At 43.9% G+C, this 21,979-nt stretch overlaps 1 long non-coding RNA gene across 1 annotated transcript; it reads left to right on the plus strand.

Annotated features, from left to right (window-relative positions):
- The first annotated feature begins 385 nt into the window (after positions 1-385).
- LOC309541809 lies at positions 386-20,983 on the plus strand. The gene is made up of 3 exons (XR_014223955.1): positions 386-458; positions 18,749-18,824; positions 20,923-20,983. It is a non-coding gene; the product is annotated as an uncharacterized lncRNA (long non-coding RNA).
- The last annotated feature ends 996 nt before the right edge of the window (positions 20,984-21,979 follow it).

A 21,979-nucleotide genomic window follows, 5' to 3' on the forward strand; every position in this document is an offset into this window, starting at 1 on the left:
AACTAAAACCACGAGAAGGGCCCGGAGGTGTTGATGTCGCCTGCTTGTGTGCTAGGTTTTGTGCCTCAAAAATGCCCACTCAACCTATGCATTTCAAAAATAAATTATTACTTTAATTATGCCACAGATCTCCAGTGCTCAGCTGTTATGCCCAAATTCTGTTGCAGGTAAAATAAAATAAAAGTTTATGGTGTGACCTATTTACATTATAAAAGTTGGGCAGAACTGAGCACTTTCTCTTGTATTGCACAATCGTTCTGTAGTGTTTGCATCCAGCCTACTTTGTTCTGATTTTCCTAGTCATAGGGGAAGTGGCAAGGGATTGAAACCCTCAAACTTTGATTCAGCCATCCTCTCTGGCTTCTGTGATTTCCGTCAGTTTTTCAAGCACATCTTCACAGCCACAAGGACTAGAAACCCACATGTTAACAAACGGAACGTTCATATTGTCAGCTGAGGTAAGGAATGTGATGTTTTGAATATTGTTGTGGGGAGAAAAAACCCGTTGAAAGATTCGTGAAGTCGGCTGCCTGAATGACAGTTGTCATTTATTTATTTATATTGAAAAATATGCATGTGATGGTTTTCCAGGCAAAGCCTATCCATAGCTGCTTTTAAGACAGAGGCATTGGGCTGATCTATGTACTGCTAGGCCCTAGCACCCCATTGGTCCACCTTGCTTAGTATGGTGCGCACTGACTTGCCACTGGCTCTCCAGCCCTAGCTGGAGATGCGAGAGAATGAATCTGGGGCATGTGTTCTGCCAGTGAGCTATGGCCCTTCTGAGTTTTTCTTTTCTTTTCTTTTTGCATGTCCATTTCAGGAGAGGCTAGCATTCTAGGATGCTAGAGAAGACCTCTAAAACTCTATTGCCACATAAAGAAGCGGTTGGCACAGCCTTTACTTTTTCTACGTTCTGGTGGAATCCATATCAGTTCTAAGTAGGTCGTCCCTCTGAGTTCGGTGGGAGCTGCTGTGCAATACGGATGTTTAGGGTTGCAGCAATTACACTGAAATGAGTAAGATGGCTCAGATGCAAGCGCAGAATGGAGAGGGGGAAGGAGGGGCACCAAGAGGAGTCTCCAGGCACTACTGCTTCCCCCTGTCCCTGCTCCCTATTAACATTGAAATATTGTCTTGTGACATGTGCCAGCAGATATTTAGGAACAATATTTGCATCACGAGAGCCTCGTTGAACAGAACAACGCTGCAAAAAGAAGGGGGGGGGGAGCTGTGAAAGTGCTGGCAGCCGGCACAGTTATTTAGCCTCTGGATGGGCTGCTATCATTGTGGCAGAAAAGTACTGGAAACACAGATTTGTCCTCCAAGGCGATGCACTCTGTAATAAGCACCCCTTTGCACAATGTCTGGCAGTCGATAACAGCCAAACAAGAAAGCCAATTGTACTGAAACAAATATATCTCCATGTACAAACGGGGTGTAAAATCCCATAATAAAAATGATTTTAATAAATAATAATTTGAAACTGGGAAACTGTTCCAAGAACAAGGCTTTGAAAATATGAGAGCAGCTGGAAAACTGAAGGTGCCATTCAAGCGAGTTTTCTCTTGCTCCACTCCTCATCCACAGTTGCCCCGGTTTCAAGTTTCAATCTCACCACATTTCTTTAAATATAATATCTCGGACCAGGGACTTAAGCAGTCAAAAGCAGCCCAAACGCCAGTTTGGAAAGACCCCTGGTTTCTACTAGATTTTATCTCATGACCGTTGGTTTTATGATATTGGCCTATTTACGTGGTTTCCAAAGTCATCTAGGTTTATGTTCCCGCCGAGCTTCTCAAATGGCTTTCCCGGTAGCGATATGATAACATAAGCTCAATTGCTTTGTTTACAGAGAAATCTTGGCATAAATACATAGGAATATTGAACGAGAACAATTGCCTTTAGCAGCCAACCCTGCAAGTCATCTGCAAGCTGTCATCAGGAACTGAAATGCGTCTGCATATTTGGTACCATGTTTGGCTCTCTAATCAAAACAATATGTAAACTGTTGGCAAGCAGAAGGGCTTACCAAGCCAAAATTATTTACAAGTTACATCTGTGCTTCTGGAGGTTTTCAGAGGAGGAAAAGTAAAAAGGGCAAACAGTTTAACAGCAAAGCTATGCCTAACCCTTAGTTTTCCACATTCACAAGTGACTCATACATCTTTCTTTTCTTTGTCCTCCTGCTGCTGCTATTTCTTGGAAAGAGAAGAAACTATGGCCTAGTTCAAATATCTTCTTGTGGTCAAGGAGCAGATACATAGCTCTTCCGTCCAATGGCGTAGCACAGAGGGGGGCAGATTTTTTTGCTAAAGACGCTTTAAAAACTTTTAACTGTGTAATCTTATAAAGGTATAGTCAGAAATAAACACCACTGAATGCAACTGGTGCTTACTTCCACAGAAGCAGTTACAGGATTACAGGAAGAATCTTTGCTCCAAAGAAAAGAACAGAAAACCTTCTTTTTAAAATAAAAAACCTTTAAAAATTAAAACTCTTCACTTTTGACTGGAAGATGAGAGCGATGAAGAGAGCTTGCAACGACGAAATAGGGCAAAAGTAAAATGCCAGCTCCCCTTTTAGTCTCCAGCTATTTGTTTTTACAATGGTTGCAAGTTTCCATTATAACACTTGCCTGCCTGAAAAACTCTGGCAAGACTTTGGTTTCCATGGTGACACTTCTTTTTCATACATATTTATCATTTAAAAGCAGAAAACCCAGCCTTCTTCTCCCCCCCTATCAGTGAATGCTACTTTTAGCACTTAATAACTGAAGTCAAAGCTGATTTATTTTTTATGTCAGTGTGTCTTAAACATACCCCTCCTATCGCTAAAAACTCGTGGAATAGTACAGTCATTTTCTTGTAAGTAGTTTATTTAAGACATGACTTCTGAAAACATTCCCTCTCTCTCATTTCCAAACAAGAGAGTAGTTTCCTTCTTGAAATAGTTTTCAATTAACAGTGTGGGCATAACTGGCTGAGTTACCAAATATACCATCCTGAACATGCAGGATGTAATCATCATCACATAACCTGGCTCAGGCTTTCACTGAGACTTTTTGAATGACTGTTGTTTTTTGGGGGTTTTTTATAGAAAAGGAAGTTGGGTTGAAAAGAAAGAAAGAAAGAAAGAAAGAAAGAAAGAAAGAAAGAAAGAGAACAAGAATCCTTCACGTTGAAGATTTGGCAGTAAATCTAATGACATATGACTACATGAAAATTTTGGAATTCACTTCCCTAGCTGGCATCCTTTTGAAGTTACACTATAATTGTCTATTCCACAGCGTGGAGAAGAATGAATAGCATTTTTCTTTCTTTTCCTGTTCCTGTACAGATTTTAAACTCTGACAGGGATGGGGCACTAGCAGTGGCAGATATTGGGGTCTCAAATTTCAGCAGCGCCTTGTGTGATGCTAAAAGTTGGCACTCACCAACCACTTGCCTTCCATTCTACATCATAATGGTGGCTCCCCTAAGGCTCTGCACCCAGTGTGACTGAAACCGTTTGCACTCCCCTAAATCTTCCTTTGGAGACTTATGGCCCTTGGGATGTTGTTGGACTCCAACTCTAATTACCCCAGACAGCATGGCCAGTGACCAGGGGGTGATAGGAATGGTAGAAGGCCACAGTGGAAGGCCACAGTTTTCCTTCCTCTGGTCTACCTGCTATTGGTTTCAGGATTTGGAAAACAGTTAGAAGCACAACGAACGAGATCCATGCAGCAAGCTGTAGTGTTCAAGTGCTTCTCAAGGACATGTTAAAAATCTAGAAGTCATAGTGTGGAAATACATTTGCACAAACATAACATTGGATCTAAAGAGCCCTTTCCTCTGGTGGAAGGAATATTCTTCAAATGCAGGGGTGGGGAACCTGTGGCGCCCATATGTTCATGGCTACAACTCCCACCATCGCTGACCATTGGCCATGCCATCAGGGCCCAATGACAACTGGAAATGACTAGTTTTCCCACCCCGTTTCAATGGAAGGAAGAGGTTTTGTGTCCTCATTCCCCTCCATATTGTTACCAATCTGTGGATGAACCACAAACAATTACCCTCGACCATGGGCTCCGAAACCTTGACTCAGTTGTCCTTGATGACCTCTGAGTGTCAGGACTGCTGACTGGAAGATAGGGCAAATGGTCCTTCCATAGACATAAACAGGGCTTCCTGGTAGTCTGTAGCAATTCAACCTGCACTAACAAACTTCTCAGGTGCAGGAGCCAGACATCAGGCATTGTGTTGTGGGAAATCTAAGATGGTGCCTGGTCCCAATAGGCAGTGAACATTCCATGAGCACTTTCAGACCTCATTAGGCTAGGGTTTTTTAGGGGGAGGGCTTAGGGCTTTCTCCTAAATCTGTTTTTTGCACACCTTCAAACCTCAGGGTTCCCCCAAAGCCTACCGATGCACCTCACTTGTGCTTGTGTGATCTGGTCCATATTGGCTTCATAAGTAATGACATAGGCTGAATACTGGAAATTGAAGGGTTGATACCAAAAAAGAAAAAAAAGAATCACGTTACAACAAATGGGCATTCGTTTTATTCACAGAGAAGTTGAAGAGATTTTAACACCTGAAAATTTATTGTACTTCACATTTCACTAAAACTAAATTGGAAGAACCATCTCTCAACCTACTCTGGCGTGATCCACCCCTTTCTTTGTTTTCTTCACTTTCCTCCACCACAAGAATTTGCTTTTCCTTTCGTCACAATTTGGTTGATCGCACCATATGCAACTCATTCGGTCTGGAGCTTGATAAGATCTCCTGGATTTATTTATCTTCTATTGTACAGCTGAGGTGGTCTTCATATGTGCACTAATAATGTTTACATTTGCAAAATGGAGCACAGACATTCTGCTGGGGTGAAAGATCACGAGGTCAACAAAACACAGAGATTAGATCGTCTACCTAAGCAGACTGCAATGCAGTCAAACATCAGTGATCTCGATGTGTATCTTTTTATTTTACTATCTGAAGCCAAGATGTTACTTCGATGAGCAAGTTTCTTAATTGTCTAAGTTTTCACTTCTGTGTCACTTCCACCATCAATATGTAATGGCAAAAATAAAAAAATGAGGGGAGCTTATCTCTTACTTAAAATGCCGTGACAGCAGCTGTTCTCTGTTTGGTGTCATCGGCATTGGCTGGGTCTCATGGAAGTTGGCACCCGGTTGAGAAAGGCAGCAATTGAGCAATGATCCTCACAAGCCAGCTTCATCACTTGTTATGATTGTTTAAGCCTTGAACCACCACCAACCTTAAGGCAACGGTTCTCAAATTGTATACCTCCAAGCAACGCTGTCCACATCAACCCACCCAATGTAATTGGCATGAAATATTGTTGCACGACAGAGAATTCTGAGGATGCTGTAGGCCAGGTTGAGTCCCCATCATATCTCACAATTGTTAGCCAACAGCTCAGTGCTGTTTTTTCTAGAAAAGAGGTGGTGTAACTCACCATGAACCTTGTTCTCTTAGAATGGCAATGGCACTCACCTAAGTTCCAGTTGGGAAAAAGCCCTGGCTAAGCTGCTTGGGCTAAATGGGAGTTCTAGTCCAACAGCACAACTGGTGACTCAGGGTTAGATACAACTTCTAGACCAGGCTTCCTCAACCATGCCCCTCCAGATGTTTTGAGACTACAATTCCCATCATCCCTGACCACTGGTCCTGCTAGCTAGGGATCATGGGAGTTGTAGGCCAAAAACATCTAGAGGGTTGAGGTTGAGGAAGCCTGTTCTAGACCACATATTCAGTTCATATGGTGTCGTGGTCAAGTCTGTTGGGTCTTGACATGGCCATGCTTAAACTGAGAGTATAGTTTACATGGCCATGCTTAAACTGAGAGTATAGTTTACATGTACATGTAGTTTACAAGTTCTGCAGCTATACTCAGCAAGGGAAGGTTGATACTGGTGGCTGGGCAAGCCAGCATTCAGGAGACTTCCCCAGCATGATCAATTTTCTTTCATAGCCCTGGATCACATCCTCACATTTGGGGAAAGAGACCACGTATTCCAAAGAGGAGATGGAGTAGGAGAAGACCAGCACAAGAAGAAGCCATCTTCTCACCACCTCCTTAACCTGAGGACATTGTTCTTATCATCATCCTCAGACTCTAAGCACTGAAATACAGAAACCAAAACAGAGTCATAGCCCCACACCCACAATGCTGTTGGAACCAAAAGCTGCTAAATCAAATAAGGGCCCTTTAACTACAAGAGGCTTCTTGCAGTGAGGGGTGGAGCTAGTCACTCAAAGTGCACTGCAGCCTTAATTTAAACCTCAGACTAGAGTTATCTTTTGTTGAAGCAACATTTGTGTCTGCAGCCTGAGTTACAGTTGGAACTGTTTAGGATTGAAATGGAACTCCAGTTGCCTGAGAGAACCAGTGTGGTGTAATGGTTAGAGTGTCCAAATACGATATGGGAGACCAGGGTTTAAATCCCCACTCACTGAGTAATCTTGAGCCAGTCACTGCCTCTCAGTCTGATTTACCTGACAGGCTGTTGTGGAAATTAAATGAGGCGAGGAAGAACAATGCACATGAGTGTTTCTCAGACCTGTCTGTGGTGGTAGACTGGCAATTCCCCTGTGGCTCATGTGCCAGGAACCGGGGCCATATTTGGTTCCTGAAGCATTCTAACCCAACCTGAGCTGTGATGGAGTTGCCGCAGACCAGGAACCTATGAATACTGAACTGGCACCTGTCTATGGACCACTACTTTGAGTAGCACTGAAGTACACCACTGAAGTTCTTTTGGGGAAAGGTGGCATAAAAGCACAATAATAGATAAGCAATATTTAAAGATAAAAAAGGGAAGGTAAAGGACCCCTGGACCGTTAAGTCCAGTCAAAGGCGACCATGGGGTGTGGCGATCACCTCGCTTTTCAGGCTGAGGGGGCTGGCGTTTGTCCACAGACAGCTTTCTGGGTCATGTGACCAGTATGACTAAACCGCTTCTGAGGCAACAGAACACCGTGATGAGTGCCAGAGTGCACAGAAATACCACCACCTTCCCACCACAGCGGTACCTATTTATTAATTTGCACTGGCATGCTTTCAAACTGCTAGGTTGGCAGGAGCTGGGACAGAACAACGGGAGCTCACCCCATCGTGGGTATTCAAACCACCGACCTTCCGATTGGCAAGCCCAAGAGGCTCAGTGGTTTAGACCACAGCGCCACCCATGTTCCTCTGTAAATAATATTTAGAGAACCCCAACTCCCTATTATCTCCGAACCTCCCCTAGAATTCCCAGAGGTCCAGGGGGAGAGGGAATCACTCACACATCAGTTTAAGGCTGTTGTGCAGATACGCCCAGCAAAGTTGACTCATGAGCTCAGAATACATCTGCGAGTGCATTTATCTTGTTCAGAATAAATATTTTGCTAAGGTAAATGGTACAGTTTTGGATGAGTGTGGATAACGTGAGCCCTTGATAAAAACGAGCCATGTGTTTTCTTAGGGCAAAGTTATCTTATTTCACAGGGTGCAGGCTCAATCAAATCCATATGTACTCATATTTTTAGGTTTTTGCATTGCGTATGATGAGCTGAATCCCACAAGGCGCTGACATAAGGTCTCACCAATTCATTTCCCATTCCTGAAGCCAAATCTGGTAGTTGAACAACCAGATGTTGATGAGCCTAATTCTTCATGTCTGTTATAATTAACTTTCTTTACACATGGGCAGACTTCAACGTTGCAGTTCTTAATTCCTATCTTTACATACTTCCTGCACTAAATTTCTTTCTTCCATTTCTTGTGTTCTTGCAGCCTGTGCCCAGTGTCTCCTCCTCTGTCCCACACCCAACTATTATTTTACAGATAACTTCTTAACACTGCAGTCCTCTTCTTGCCTACGCGGAAGTAAGTCCCACAGGGTTCACTCGCACGTCAGCGGGTAAAGGATTGCAACTTAAAATGAATTTTACCAATAATAAATGAATAGCTAACATTCCTTTGCATTGACCCAACATTGCTGACAAAGGGCAGAAAGCCTGGAAAACACACCCCTTGGTTTTTATCTTGATGCATTAGTTTTATCTTGACACACTGACATTTCTTACTGAGACTGGATGTACTCTAAAGAGGGGGTAAAACATAGATTGGGGCTTTTGGATGATTTACAAGAGAGGAGCAGTTGAACAGTAGGAAAGCAATTGTTTAATGCTAGTAATAGCAAGACAGCTAACTCTTTTTTATTTGAGGAAAAAGCAAATGAGGAAAGGGAGGTGATAGAGATGTATAATATTATACATGACATGGGGGAAATTGGACAAATAGATCTCTCTCTCTCTTTCTCTCTCTCTCTCTCTCTTAATACCTGAATTCATGGTCATCCAAAGAAACGGAATGTTGGAAGATTTGGGACAGACAAAAGGATGTATTTCTTCAAATAGCACATAGCTAAACTTTGGAATTTGTCCCACAAGATGTAAGATGACCACCAACTTGGGAAGCTTTCAAAGAGGGTTAGACAAATTAATGGTGGACCAGGCTATGAATGGCCATGTTCTGCCTCCACTGTCAGAGACAGGTTGTGTTGTTGTTGTTGTTTTGAATCTGTCCGTCTTGAAAGACAATGGAGTGTGCCTCTGAGGATGAATTCCAACCACTGCATTAGCAGCACCAAAGTGAACTCCCTGGGGTGCAAGCCTGGGGAATGTGTATGGAGGTCCTGGGCTGCCCAGGCAACAAGACCCCCCCTTTGGGCCCCTTGATATGGTCCAAAGGAAAGCAGACCAATACATTTTGAAACAGCTTGGCTGCAGGAGTTGCTGGAAGAAGGCATACAAGGCACCATCCAATCAGCGATGGAGGAAGCCTCTCGAGCACCTGCGGCGGAGTGCCCATAGGGACGAGACATGGCGCCTATAGGGACAAGGCATGCGGCGGGGCCTCAGCTGCCCTACAGCTGGGGGAGGCAGTGGGCGGACAGCGTGGAGCCTGCGGGCGCCGAGGCGCATGGCTCGTGTGCACTGCAGGCCCCGCGGTGACGAGTGCCGCCCGCCATTTTGTCAACCCCCGTCAGGGTGACACCCGGGGCAGCCTGCACCCCCCTTCACACACCCCCTGTATCCAACTATCTTAAGGATTCCACTCTGGATTTGTGCAAGGTTTACTCCTTAGCACAGGGGTCAGCAAACCTTTTCAGCAGGGGGCCGGTCCACTTCCCCTCAGACCTTGTGGGGGACTGGACTATATTGGGGGGGGGGTGAACGAATTCCTGTGCCCCACAAATAACCCAGAGATGCATTTTAAATAAAAGGACACATTCTACTCCTGTAAAAACACACTGATTCCCGGACCGTCCGCGGGCCGGATTTAGAAGGCAATTGGGCCGGATCCAGCCCCCGGGCCTTAGTTTGCCTACCCATGCCTTAGCATTTTCTTTTCCTGAGGATATCCCACAAGGCAGCGGAGGTTTAGGATCAGAGTTTTCCTTCTCCAAGATGGGCTACATTCCCAGGCCAATGAGCCTCATCTGTCCCTGGCTTCCCTTTACAGCATGTAAAAACTGCCTTCTTGACTATTGGACCCACTGTTGGTTTCGCCGGCCCAATCTGCTGGAGCCTGTCTTCACATGCAGGGGAAGTCCTTAACTCATTGAGGGTTTGAGACCCATCAGCTACCCTCACCTGGTTTAGCCAGCCAGTCAAAGCCATTCTTGGGGTGTGGCTGCCATCGCATGCTGACAGCTTCCAGGAGCCACTGGTGAGGGCAGGGTGGGGACCAAAGGTGGACAAACTACCCCATAATATGCCTCTGGCATATATTGGGAGACTGCTGTCAGGTCCTGCTTGCAGCATTTCTTTGGGCATGTTGCTGGCTAAGGTGGGAACAGGATGCTGGGGTAGAAGGACCTTTGTCATGATCCAGGGAGGCTCTTAAGTTCTTACCCCCATTCCAAATTAGAATCCCAGATTTGTAGTAATTCACATGTATTGTACAAGCAGGTCATCCCAGTGTATGGATCATCGGGCACAATAGATAATGGACTCTGCAAGCTGAGACACTTGTTTGTATCTGGCTCCACCTCCAGCCAGTTGTTTGCACCTGGCTTCAAGTTATTAGAACTTAAATGTTCTAGCATAAATCAAATTAGGTCCCACAAACCTATTGTCTCCCTATTCTTGCTCTCAAAAAATAGCATATGCTTGTGGTTAGATGTAGATGCTCAGAAGGGGGGTGGAATACTATTTATTGGGCTGTCTCCACTGCTGAAACTTCCTATATTTTGTCAGTTAAGTGGAAGCATACAAGCAGAAGTTCAAGAAAAGCAGCAACATGGGGTCAGACCAAGACTATCAGGGGGATCTGATATGGAGAATTGTTGCATCCTGCGGTGGCTTTGCCTTTCTCAATGAGAACTTAAGTTCTATCTGAAAAGAACTTAAGCTCATGCAAGTTGGGGCATTCAGTTTTCACTGATTACCCCTGTCATCCCTCCCAAACTGCTCCTAAGGGGTACCTCTAGAATTCAACATGATATAGAGCAGAGATAATTTAGTCTGTAGGTGGGATTGATGAGTATTGGGTGCCTTGACTCAAAGGACCAGAAGAAACACTTGCCGTTAAAGCAGAGATACTCATTGGATGCAGTCCTAAGATTAGAATAAATATGAATTACAGCAGCATCCTGAACTGTCATTGCAATGATTACAGTTACAGATAGGTAGCCGTGTTGGTCTGCCATAGTCAAAATAAAAAAATTCCTTCCAGTAGCACCTTAAAGACCAACTAAGTTAGTTCTTGGTATGAAGTGTGCATGCACACGAAAGCTCATACCAAGAACTAACTTAGTTGGTCTTTAAGGTGCTACTGGAAGGAATTTTTTTATTTTGTCATGCAATGAATGAGTTATTAGCTAAAACATTGCACTATCAAAAAAATTCTTTTTTTTTTAAAGTTAGCTAGCTCTTTAGCAGCAAACCTAGTGCTGCACCAGTTCAATAGTATTGTTTTTCCATTTAGAACCAATGCACCAAACAACAGATTAGCAGAGTTGAGCAGGTAACATGAGTGGGATTGGACCTCCTTTTTAATATCTATGGAAAGTTAGCAAAATGAGATATTGCTATAGCTCACTATGATACAATCTAGACAATATTAAGAATGGCATTGAGCCTGTTCGTTTAAAGCACTTTAAAGGAACCTTCAAGGGAGTGTCAAGAACAAACTCCAACCAAAAATAATATTGCTATATAAGATGGGTGAAAAAAAATATTGCAGGTTTCTCCTTTTATGTCCTGTTGAAATTCACATACTTGGGCAGCAGGAATATCAACACAGGATTCAATCATATTATCTTGGAGTAAAGTAAACTATTAGAAACGTATGTTTTACTGTGAGGATCACGTTAACCAGTGTAGGAAATATTAAGGCACAGCGCAGCAACATATAAATTAGATTATTTTTAATTAAATAAGAGGTGCAGTTGTCAGGCATACATACTATGGTTCTGAAGCTCCTCTGTTTGCTATGTGTAGACCACAGCATAAATGCCTACATGTGGCAGAGAAAGCAGCCATATTGGTAGAGCGTCTTTGAGGGTGAAACAGAAGTTCATAAATACCATCTCCGCCAACTGTTTCACCTCTCCTTTAACACCATTATGCAAAGCATAACTAGGATGCATAGGAAACTGACCATGCAACCGTGTCCTTGCAGGTCTGCCTAAAACCATCGAATCCGCTTTAAATAGCCATAATTGGTGATTTGTTAGACCAAGGGTCTTCTTCAGATCAATGAGAGCAGCTTGAGTATATCGATTGCTCTCCATGCCTATGAAAATACGATTTATTACCACGGGAACAATAGTAGACTGGACAGAAATGCTGCGCTTCATCCCACCCAAAGGCCACCTCATTAATAGGTGAGCCAACCCCAACTTAACCCAAATATGGCAGGGAGAAAGTTGGGAGAAGTACCACTATTCCATTAAAAATAAATAATAGTAGTAAATTTATAATGGGTTAAATGTGATGCATACATATATATATATTTTAAAAAATAATATTACAAGAAACCTGTTACCTTAGAGTGTGCACGCACACACACACAATCCCAACACAGAGAGAAAAGAAGCAATATATCCCATGGCAGTCATTTAATGTGCTTATTTTCAAGATAGAAATCTTATGTAAGTGTTCTTTATCCTGTTCACTTTTCAACAAGTGAAGTGAAGCACCAACTGTTCCAACATTTCAAGTTGTATTATACCATTTTAGCAGTCACGGCTACCACCAAAGAATGCTGGGATATGTAGTTTGTTAAGGATGCAGAAAGTTGTTAGGAGACCCCCAATTCCCTTCGTGGAGCTACAGTTCACTGAGCAGTTAGCAGTCAATCCTTCTTTCCACAGAACCTTGGGAATTGTCTCTCCATGATGGGAATAGGCATCTTCTAGGTGTGACTCTTCAAACCAAGATTTATGCTGTTTGCTGCTGCTGTCACCCATTTGACATAGAATAGTAGACAGAAACAAAGCATTTTGGGTATTTTACAGGTTTCATAATTAAAACCAATTCACCAATTACACTGCACAGAACAAATAAAGGTTGTCTTGGAAAATTAATGGCCTCATTGTGCAATTTCGGTTTTAAATCAAAGTTGACAAATAAGGCTGGGACATGACTGTATGTGAACCATAGGGCACTTTTTGCATATATAAACACAAATTAGCATTTCATGGCAATTTGTTAATTTAATTAGGTGTTTTCGGCTTTTATTTTCAGTATTACTTAAGCAGAACGCCCCTATTTAGAGCGTTTAGATGAAGGTCACATGAGTGAATCTTGTTTTGCCAGGTGGACTGTCTAGCATGGACAGGATCTTGATAAAAAACAGCTGCAAGTGCCTGATACAGGCTATGGCTGAACTGTGCAAACAAATATATCTTGGCCCCAGATACTTGCCACATCTGCCAACAATTAGTTATCTATCAGAACTGGGAAGGGGCACAGAATAAGCACGATCTGATTTCAGAATAAGCAAACAAACAAGGGACCCGGCATCATTATTCATCAAGGATGTGGAGTTACCTAACTTGTAGACTCAGGCTCAAACCTGTCAATCGGTAAAGTTTAACATGAAGTATTAGATAACAAAATATCTTACTCTCTGAATGCTTTGCAGATGTCCTGGGATTTTAGTAACCAACCTGTCTGACAATGATTTCTGCCTGGTAGTCAGCTGGGTTGCCCAATATTGGTGGTCACTTACTTCCTTTCACGTTAGTCCTTACTTAATTGTGTGTCTTCATCTTTGTTTGAGCCTCTCACCTCTGCTCATAACAGAACTTGTGTTGCCTTCACAAATAAGGCATGTTCAGATTAGCAGGGTTACCACGCTCACCTCGGTTCTGCCAATGCTGTCTTCAGTTGTTCTACAGCTCCATTAGGAACATGGAGAGCAGCGTTATCCAGAGTAGGGATGTTAGAGAAAACCACATGAATGGAAATGGAAGTGGAAATTGCTGCAGTTCTTGTTTCCATCTTGCCTGCCTCTTAGCACAGACCCAGGTCATTAAGGCTGAGCTCCCACAGCTGCCAGCTGCCATGAACCAACACTGGCAGGATTGGCAGCAACAGCAGAAGATCTGTTCTATGCTTATGATAATATTTTATTCTTTTGTTAATTATGCTGTTTTAAATGTGCATTTTATATGTGACTTCTTTTAGTAATGTTTCCTTTTGAAATGTTATTTTTTTAAATAAAATGTTAACTTTTCTGTGTTAAATGTGCATTCTGTAGTTGACTTGCTTTGCAATATTTTATTTTGAGCTCTTGAAGATAATATTTTAGTTTCCTGTTAATTATGTTGCTTTGAATGTATACTTTATAGTTGGCTTTCTTCTGGATTGTTTTATCTGATGTTTTAATGTGTTGTAAACTGCTTATTTTTCTTAAAAATTAAAATGTCAGGCCTGAGGAATTCTCTCCCACCCCCGATGGCACCAAGAACAGGCATAGGCAAACTTGGCCTTCCAGAGTTTTGGGACTACAACTCCCATCATCCCTAGCTAACAGGACCAGTGGTCAGGGGTGATGGGAATTGTAGTCTCAAAACATCTGGAGGGCCGAGTTTGCCTATGCCTGACCAAGAAGCAGGGAGGAAACAAGAAAGTGCTTACTTATTATTTTATTCAGTCGACACGGTGAAAGGCAAGAAATCCAGTCATTCCTCCATGATGGCGTTGCTCGCACTGAGCTCCTCCCCCTTCCCTTCTAGCAACAACGCCTGCCTCTACGGCGTTCACCTGTGGACAATTGTCTTTCTGCCCTTTGTTCTTGCACCCTTAACGAACACCACGTATTGGGAGAAGGGGGGGGGTCAGTTATGCTGTCCAGTGATGTGTCAGCTAGCTGCTCTGCCTCCCCTCCTCCTTCTCCTAACACCTCATAACTCTGCTGTTTGCCTGTCTCTGAGCTGTTATCTTCCTCAAAGCCCTGCTGTAATTTGAGACTGCCTTCTTCCTCTCTGGAAGCTACAGGAGAAGGCGGGGTGATCCCCACCATTCCTCCTCCTCTTCATTCCAGTAGTATAGAAATGAAACACAAAATTCTAATACTAATAATAATATTCATAGCTCTACCAGGAGATGTTGTCTGAGGATGAGCTTAGCTACCATTGAATCAAAATATCCTTCTTCAAATTGGGTGCCGTAAAGGTTTTTGGGGACTATAGTTCCCACTATCCCTAATGGTTGGACTATCTGGCTGGGGCTGGTGGGAATTTGAATCTTGATATTTGGAGGGTGCTAGGTTGGGTAAAGCAGGGCCAAACTAACAATGGCAACACTATATTCCCACATTATGAAGTTCTTCTTACACATGAAGAAGTTCTTCTGTTGCCCTTCCACTGACAAGCAACCTTCCCAACATCTCTGAATTGAGTCTGAAACCTCTCTGTGTATGCATGTGTTTGTTTGTGCATGTGTGTGTAACAATCAGAAAGTTGCTCCAGATATCTGTGGTTATAGTAAACAGAGAGCAAAATGGTTATTGATGCTGGTTATTGTACTGGCTCTAAGGAATCAGAGACAAGCAAATAGGCCACAAACTCTGCAATACTGCAGGCACATTGAATTTTACAGAACTTGTTTGGAATAAGGAGGTTGTGGATCGCACGGTGTCATGACCATTAATTCAGTACATGATGACATTTGGTCTTCGGGATCACTTAGCCTTATCACTAACCTCCAACAGTGCTCTCATTTACAGTCAGTTTTGTGATCTGTGACCTGCCTTATGTGCTAACTACCATCCACTATTAGGGTGTATGTAGAGATTCTTTTTCATTATATTCACCTGAAGCAGTTTCATGAAAGCCAGAGAACATTCATTATACAAAAAGGAAGTAAATAAATGATAGATAAATAAATAATTGTAGCTCATTTATGTACACAAAGCAGGATATTTACAGAGATTTGATCCCTTTTTAAACAGTTGCATTTCATGTTCTCTTTTTCTGTGGGAAGATTGTAGTTATGAACTAATACTTCACACACACACACACACACACACACACACACTTTTCAACATTCTGCCTTGATATATTCATACTGATTTGGGGGGTGGATTTTTTTTCCCTGATGTGTGTTCAGAAACAACTTTTGATACAATCAAAGACATTGCAGTACCTGCCCTGCTCTTCTCCTGGTCCCCATGAATGACACAGTAACAAGACTCCACGCAACAATCTCCCTTATTTTGCTGTGTTTTCCATGGAGGATTTGTGTGTGACACCCAATGCTTATAATAGGGAAATTACAGTGCCTGTCAAATTGATGCTCAACTCAACTGTGCTTTTGTGGGATAGTTTTCCTGTTCTTTGAAAAATTATATTTCCCAAAATGCCAACTTATTTGTATCAAGTTGAGTTAAAGACATTCATTATCACCAAGTCTTGTTTAAAACAGTCAAAATAAAAGCAAGTCATTTACTGGCTGATTCTTTTGCAGTCATTTCAGAGGTCTCAAAGTCAACTTTAGTTGTTTCTCTCCCCCAGCCCTCCTTCATTTTAATCCATCACTTAAGCCTTTCATAACACTCTCGAGCTGTCAAGAGTTGTATACACCACCAACGTAAATATACAGTATTAAATGTAATAAATAACAAAGGGGCAAAATTATCCTCCTAGATCAACCTGCTGGTGCTTAGCTTTCATACGTCAGCTCTCACTCCATGTTCCAATCACTCCTCCTCCCCAATGCTAAATACACGCATGCCAGGATGCTTGAAAAATATTGCAAACTTTGTAGACAGGTGTTTTGACACATTTCGAAAATTGTAAGCACGTCGCTCCCGATATTGCAATTGCTACTGAAGGATGCTTTCTGCTAAAAGGAAGGACTTGGCTTAGATTGTATGGGTTATTGGATATATTGGTAGTCATGTGGCTTTCTTGGTGGCCATTTTCAGATGCAAGCAGGTGATGTGGGCAGCCAGGCAGGTCAGCAGGGATGGCATTCTGAAAGCAGTGTAGTTTTTACCTCAACAGGAGGCGTCTCATACTAAGGTGCCAGGCCCAGTGTTGTAAGGCACACTTCCTCCCAAAAACATCCATTCTCTTCCCATGCAACCTAAAAATGATCAGGCAGGAGGACTCTAGCCTTAGCTAAAGGATCTACACTGGCTCCCAGTACGTTTCCAAGCACAATTCAAAGTGTTGATGCTGACCTTTAAAGTCCTAAACAGCCTTGGTCCTGTATACCCCCATGGTTCACCCCAGACACTGAGGTTAAGATCTGAGGACCTTCTGGTGGTTCCCTCATTGCAAGAAGCGATGTTGTAGGGAACCGGGCAGAGGGCATTCTCAGTAGTTACACTGGCCCAGTGGAACACCCTCCCATCAGTTGTCAAAGAGATAAAGAACTACACAACTTTTGGAAGAGGTAGCCCATATTGGGAAGTTTTTCATGTTTGATATTTTATTATGTTTCTATATATGTGGAGGGACACGGGTGGCACTGTGGGTTAAACCATAGAGCCTAGGACTTGCTGATCAGAAGGTCAGTGGTTTGAATCCCCGCGACGGGGTGAGCTCCTGTTGCTCGGTCCCTGCTCCTGCCAACCTACAGCAGTTTGAAAGCATGTCAAAGTGCAAGTAGATAAATAGGTACCGCTCCAGCGGGAAGGTAAACGGTGTTTCCATGCACTGCTCTGGTCCACCAGAAGCAGCTTTGTCATGCTGGCCCCATGACCCGGAAGCTGTACGCCGGCCCCCCTCAGCCAATAAAGCGAGATGAGAGCCGCAACCCCAGAGTCGGTCACGACTGGACCTAATGGTCAGGGTTCCCTTTACCTTTATATGTGTGGAAGCCACCCATAGTGGCTGGGGCAACCCAGCCAGATGGGCAGGGTCAAAATCACCATCATAATCTTTCTCACACACAGTGGAGGCTGCTGCATTAAGGTGAATGGGGCGCTGCCCCACAAAGCTCAGTCTGCCCTCATCCAGCCTCCCACCTGTTTGCTTTCTTACTTGCAACCAACCCAGGGGTTGGCACTGCCTGTCGGCTTTCTCGTCCTTAGTCTCAGACTAGATGGGCCTTTTACCTGATCCAGCATGGCTGATGAACTTCAGGTGTCTTCTAAAAGTCAGATATTTCCTTGATATCTGATGGGAGAGCATTTCACAGGGCGGGTGCCACTGCCGAGAAGGTGGTGGGGCTGCACCTGGCCTCCCTCAGGCTAAGTCGCTACTGCATTCCGAGGCGGAGAGAGGTTGGGGCAAGGTGGCAGCAGGAGTCCTGGATTGGCTCTGCTGGTGCACTTGGGCCACACCAAAAACATCAGACTGTAACAGTGCAACCAGTATATACAATCAGGCTTTGGTAGTGCACATAGTAGCATGGATTTATTAATACGAGGAATACACATACAGAGAGATAGAGAGAGAAACAGAGAGAGGGGGTGGGGGGAATAGCGCCATCAGGTTGATTTCAGCTATTTTGATAGCAGGTAGGGTGTTTTACCATTTTAGACTTGTTGAATGAGCCCATTCAATATGATTCGCAGAGACGCTGAAATCAGGTCAGCAAGAGAAAATGTCAAGATGTTTCAAATGCAAGGCTCAATGAAAGTGGTGTTCTAAAAGAGGTCACTGACCTCTCCATGCTATCTGATTCTGAACCATTTTAGGCAGCTGCTCTGAAAGTATATGATAAGCTTGTATATTCCATTGACTTCAGGAGCTGATGAAGATTCGCGGGAGTCTGAAACAGTGTGATCTCTGTTTTGCCTGCCCTGCAGCTGTAAAACCAGGGTGGTTTGTTGGTTTGCTTTTTTGCCAAATGTATGTGGCGAAGCCTTGTGTGTATGTGAAAAAAAGAAAACACATTTCCTTAATTAGTGTGGGGAAAGATGAGAAAGCAGGATTGTTATACTTCTTGCAACAATAAAAGAGCATATTCCTAACACCCCACACCATTCTTTCAACATGCCCTCGCGTGCAAGGGCCTTTAAACTTCATTCTTCCAGGGTCCACCTGAGAGATATCTGCATGTTCTAGTGTAGGTTTGCTCAAAAAAATCTACCCCCTCCCATGGCTAACCCGAGAGACCCTCAAGGTCCACTACCATGCTCTAGTGCAGGGTGCCTCAAACTCCATTTTCCAAGGGCCCACCAGGGAATTACTCACGTCCACCAGTAAAGATACAATCGTAGTACCGGTAAATGGTTATTCAGCATCATGCAATCCTGATATTGGTGGCATATCTTGCAGGAGCAGCAGTCGAGCAGCAACAGCTAAGGACATGGTGAAGAGAACAGTGAAGAGGAGGTGATGAGGGAAAATCCAGGTAAGGCTACCAGGTGCGGGTTGTTTAAATGGCCTGGGAGCAGAACTGAGGGAAGCCTTACAGCTCTGTCAGTACCGCCCCCAAGCTGTGATCCAAGCCTGCCCGCAATTGGACAAATCTGTAGACAGGCTTGGATTCAACACCTGATAGGCAGTGGGGGCATTACGCCCACCCACACAGGTAGGGAACCACCTCAAGTCTCCCCTGTGGGGTTTTTTGGGAGCAGCTGCCAGGCCCGCAATGCCGCCGCACTTCGAAGGTGAGCGGGCTTGTGGCACTGCATGCTGGCTGAGTCTTCCTTCCACTTGGGCCAGCAGGTGGCTAAGGCTGTTGGGCATTGTGTCATAACATTCTTCATCTTTTCTGCTCCCTCTACCGCTTCTATTGCGCTTCTCTTTCCCTTCTGGTGCAGCTGCAGCAGCAAGATGAGAAAGGAGAAAGCCAGCTAGCATGTGGTGATATGTTCAGTGCTCTGTAAGGGAAGGCGTGCAAGGGGTCTGTGCCTTCAGCCTTGCTGTGACCCACGGCTTGAGCACACAAGAAGAGGGACCATACCATGACCCTATGCACATAGAAAGGGGTCTGGGATCATGGGATGGGGGAGTGTGTGTGCGCGGGTGGCACTGTGGTCTAAACCACTGAGCCTCTTGGGCTTGCTGATCAGAAGGTCAGCAGTTCCAGTCCCCGTGACAGAGTGAGCTCCTGTTGCTCTGTCCCAGCTCCCACACCAGTGCAAGTAGATAAATAGGTACCACTGCGGTGGAAAGGCAAATGGCATTTCCGTGCACTCTGGCTTCTGTCTTCGTGTTCTGTTGCACCTGAAACAGTTTAGTCATGCTTGCCGCATGACCCAGAAAGCGGTCTGTGGACAAACGCTGGCTCTCTTGGCCTGAAAGCGAGATGAGCACCTCAACCCCATAGTCACCTTTGACTGGACTTAACCGCCCAGGGGTCCTTTACCTCTACCTTTCTTTATGGGGGAGTGTGTAGTGGAGGAAAGCATCATGTCCAGTACATAGCCCTCTGCGTAGAAAACTGCACCTGCATAGACTTGCACACGTACAAAGAGGCTGTGCTTTTTACAGGGTCTCAAACCACACAGATGCCTTTAAGCACATTGCAGACGTGCATCACACATACACATAGGAGATAACTTGGGAAAGGACTCTAGATTCAGGTAGGTAGCCATGTTCGTCTGACACATTCGAAATTAATTAAAAAATTAAAAAATTGTCCAGTAGCACCTTAGAGAACAACTAAGTTTGTTCTGGGTATAAGCTTTCGTGTGCATGCACACTTTTTCAGATGCAATCCTTCCCCATACATGAATTTATTGCACAGATTTATTGAATGTAGGATCATGTCAACAGTGCAAAAGTTGAGACTGTAAGTCAGCTATAGCTATTCATTCTGCCTCTTCCCCTTCCCAAAAAACTTGATGGCCTTTTAGTTAGTTTTAGATAGCCAGTTCTTGACCTAGCCTAGTTATAATGATAAAGAGGAAGGAGTTTATGGAGTTCCCTCAATCTCTTTGGAAGAAAGACTGGTTACAAATGCAGTAAACTGGCAGAAACAAAGTACAGTGATACCTTGGTTTAAGAACAGCTTAGTTTATGAACAACTTGGATTAAGAATTCTGCAAACCCGGAAGTAGGTGTTTTGGTTTGTGAACTTTGCCTTGGAATATGAACATGTTTCGTTTCCTGTTGAATGTGTTCCATGTGTAAACGGAGTCCCCCGCTGCTATAGGAAAGCACACCTTGGTTTAAGAACACTTTGGTTTAAGAACGGACATCCGGAACGGATTAAGTTCATAAACCAAGGTACCATTGGAGATGCTTGAACTGCATCTCCCATCAGACCCAGCCAGCACAGACAATGTTCATGGGATGTTGGAGTCCAAAAGCATCTGAAGTGCATCATGTTGGCTACTGCTGAACAAATAGATAAATAAAATCCAAATCTGTCAGTGTGAACGGCATACGGTCAGTTCCTTCACATATTCTGTACTTTTAACCAAGGGGGAAAGATTCTTCTGTGTGCATATCAATATACTGGTGGTCTACTTATGTCTTCAACCTTTTCTTTTGTGTTGCAGATATAGGCAGTGCTATTTTTCTAGAAAAAGAGGTGCCAGAACTTCTCATTTGTTCTCCTAGAATGGCAATGGTGCCTACCTGAGAGGTGCTGGAACTGAGCTCTGGTGAGTTCCAGCTGGGGGCAAGGGGAAGCCCTGAGTATAGGGCAAGCTTTGAGGTTTGGCTGCAATTTTGGAGTGGTTCTGAGTTCTAGCCCATTACCAGAAAGCCTCTGGAAGTAAAACTTCATCCCCCCAGTTTGACAATGCCTGCTACCACATGCCTCCCCCCCTTCCCCTGCTGAAAAATCAAAGAAATGGTTAGAAAGGATGAAGTAGGTAAAATGTAAATTAAGCAGTGACAGTTCATTTACACTGCTTTTATTCGTATTCATCACTATGCGTTAAACTCCTGTCACAGCTGCTTTGTGAGTCATGGATCCTATGAATTTACATGGTGCATGACCTCTGCCACCCGGGCATTTATCTGGTTATATGAGCAGGGAGCATGATAGTTTTAGAGTCAGCATTTAGTTCTGATGTGTGATTTTGGTGATGCATCTAAAATTGCAGGCAAGATTAAAGCGTTTGAACTCTCGTGAAATGACCACTCAGAGCTCCTTCAGTTTAGCTCAACCTCGCAAGTCTCCCCAGAGAGATAAATATTGGGCCCCAAAGACACCAGTCCTATATCCCTTCTGTCCAGAATGGTGGGAAACAAAACAGCAATACAGTGGTACCTTGGGTTAAGTACTTAATTCGTTCTGGAGGTTCGTTCTTAACCTGAAACTGTTCTTAACCTGAAGCACCACTTTAGCTAATGGGGCCTCCTGCTGCCGCCGCACCGCAGGAGCACGATTTCTGTTCTCATCTTGAAGCAAAGTTCTTAACCCGAGGTACTATTTCTGGGTTAGCGGAGTCTGTAACCTGAAGCGTATGTAACCCAAAGCGTATGCAACCCGAGGTACCACTGTACTGCACAGCAGGGGCTTAAAGATACCATGGGCAGCCTTCCAAAATGAAAACAATAACAAGAAAGTGTTACTCTGGTCTCAGAGGTGCCATGCTTTTGAATACC

The sequence above is a fragment of the Podarcis vaucheri genome, assembly GCF_965113315.1.
Source record: "Podarcis vaucheri genome assembly, chromosome: 10".
Taxonomy (NCBI): Eukaryota; Metazoa; Chordata; class Lepidosauria; order Squamata; family Lacertidae; genus Podarcis; species Podarcis vaucheri.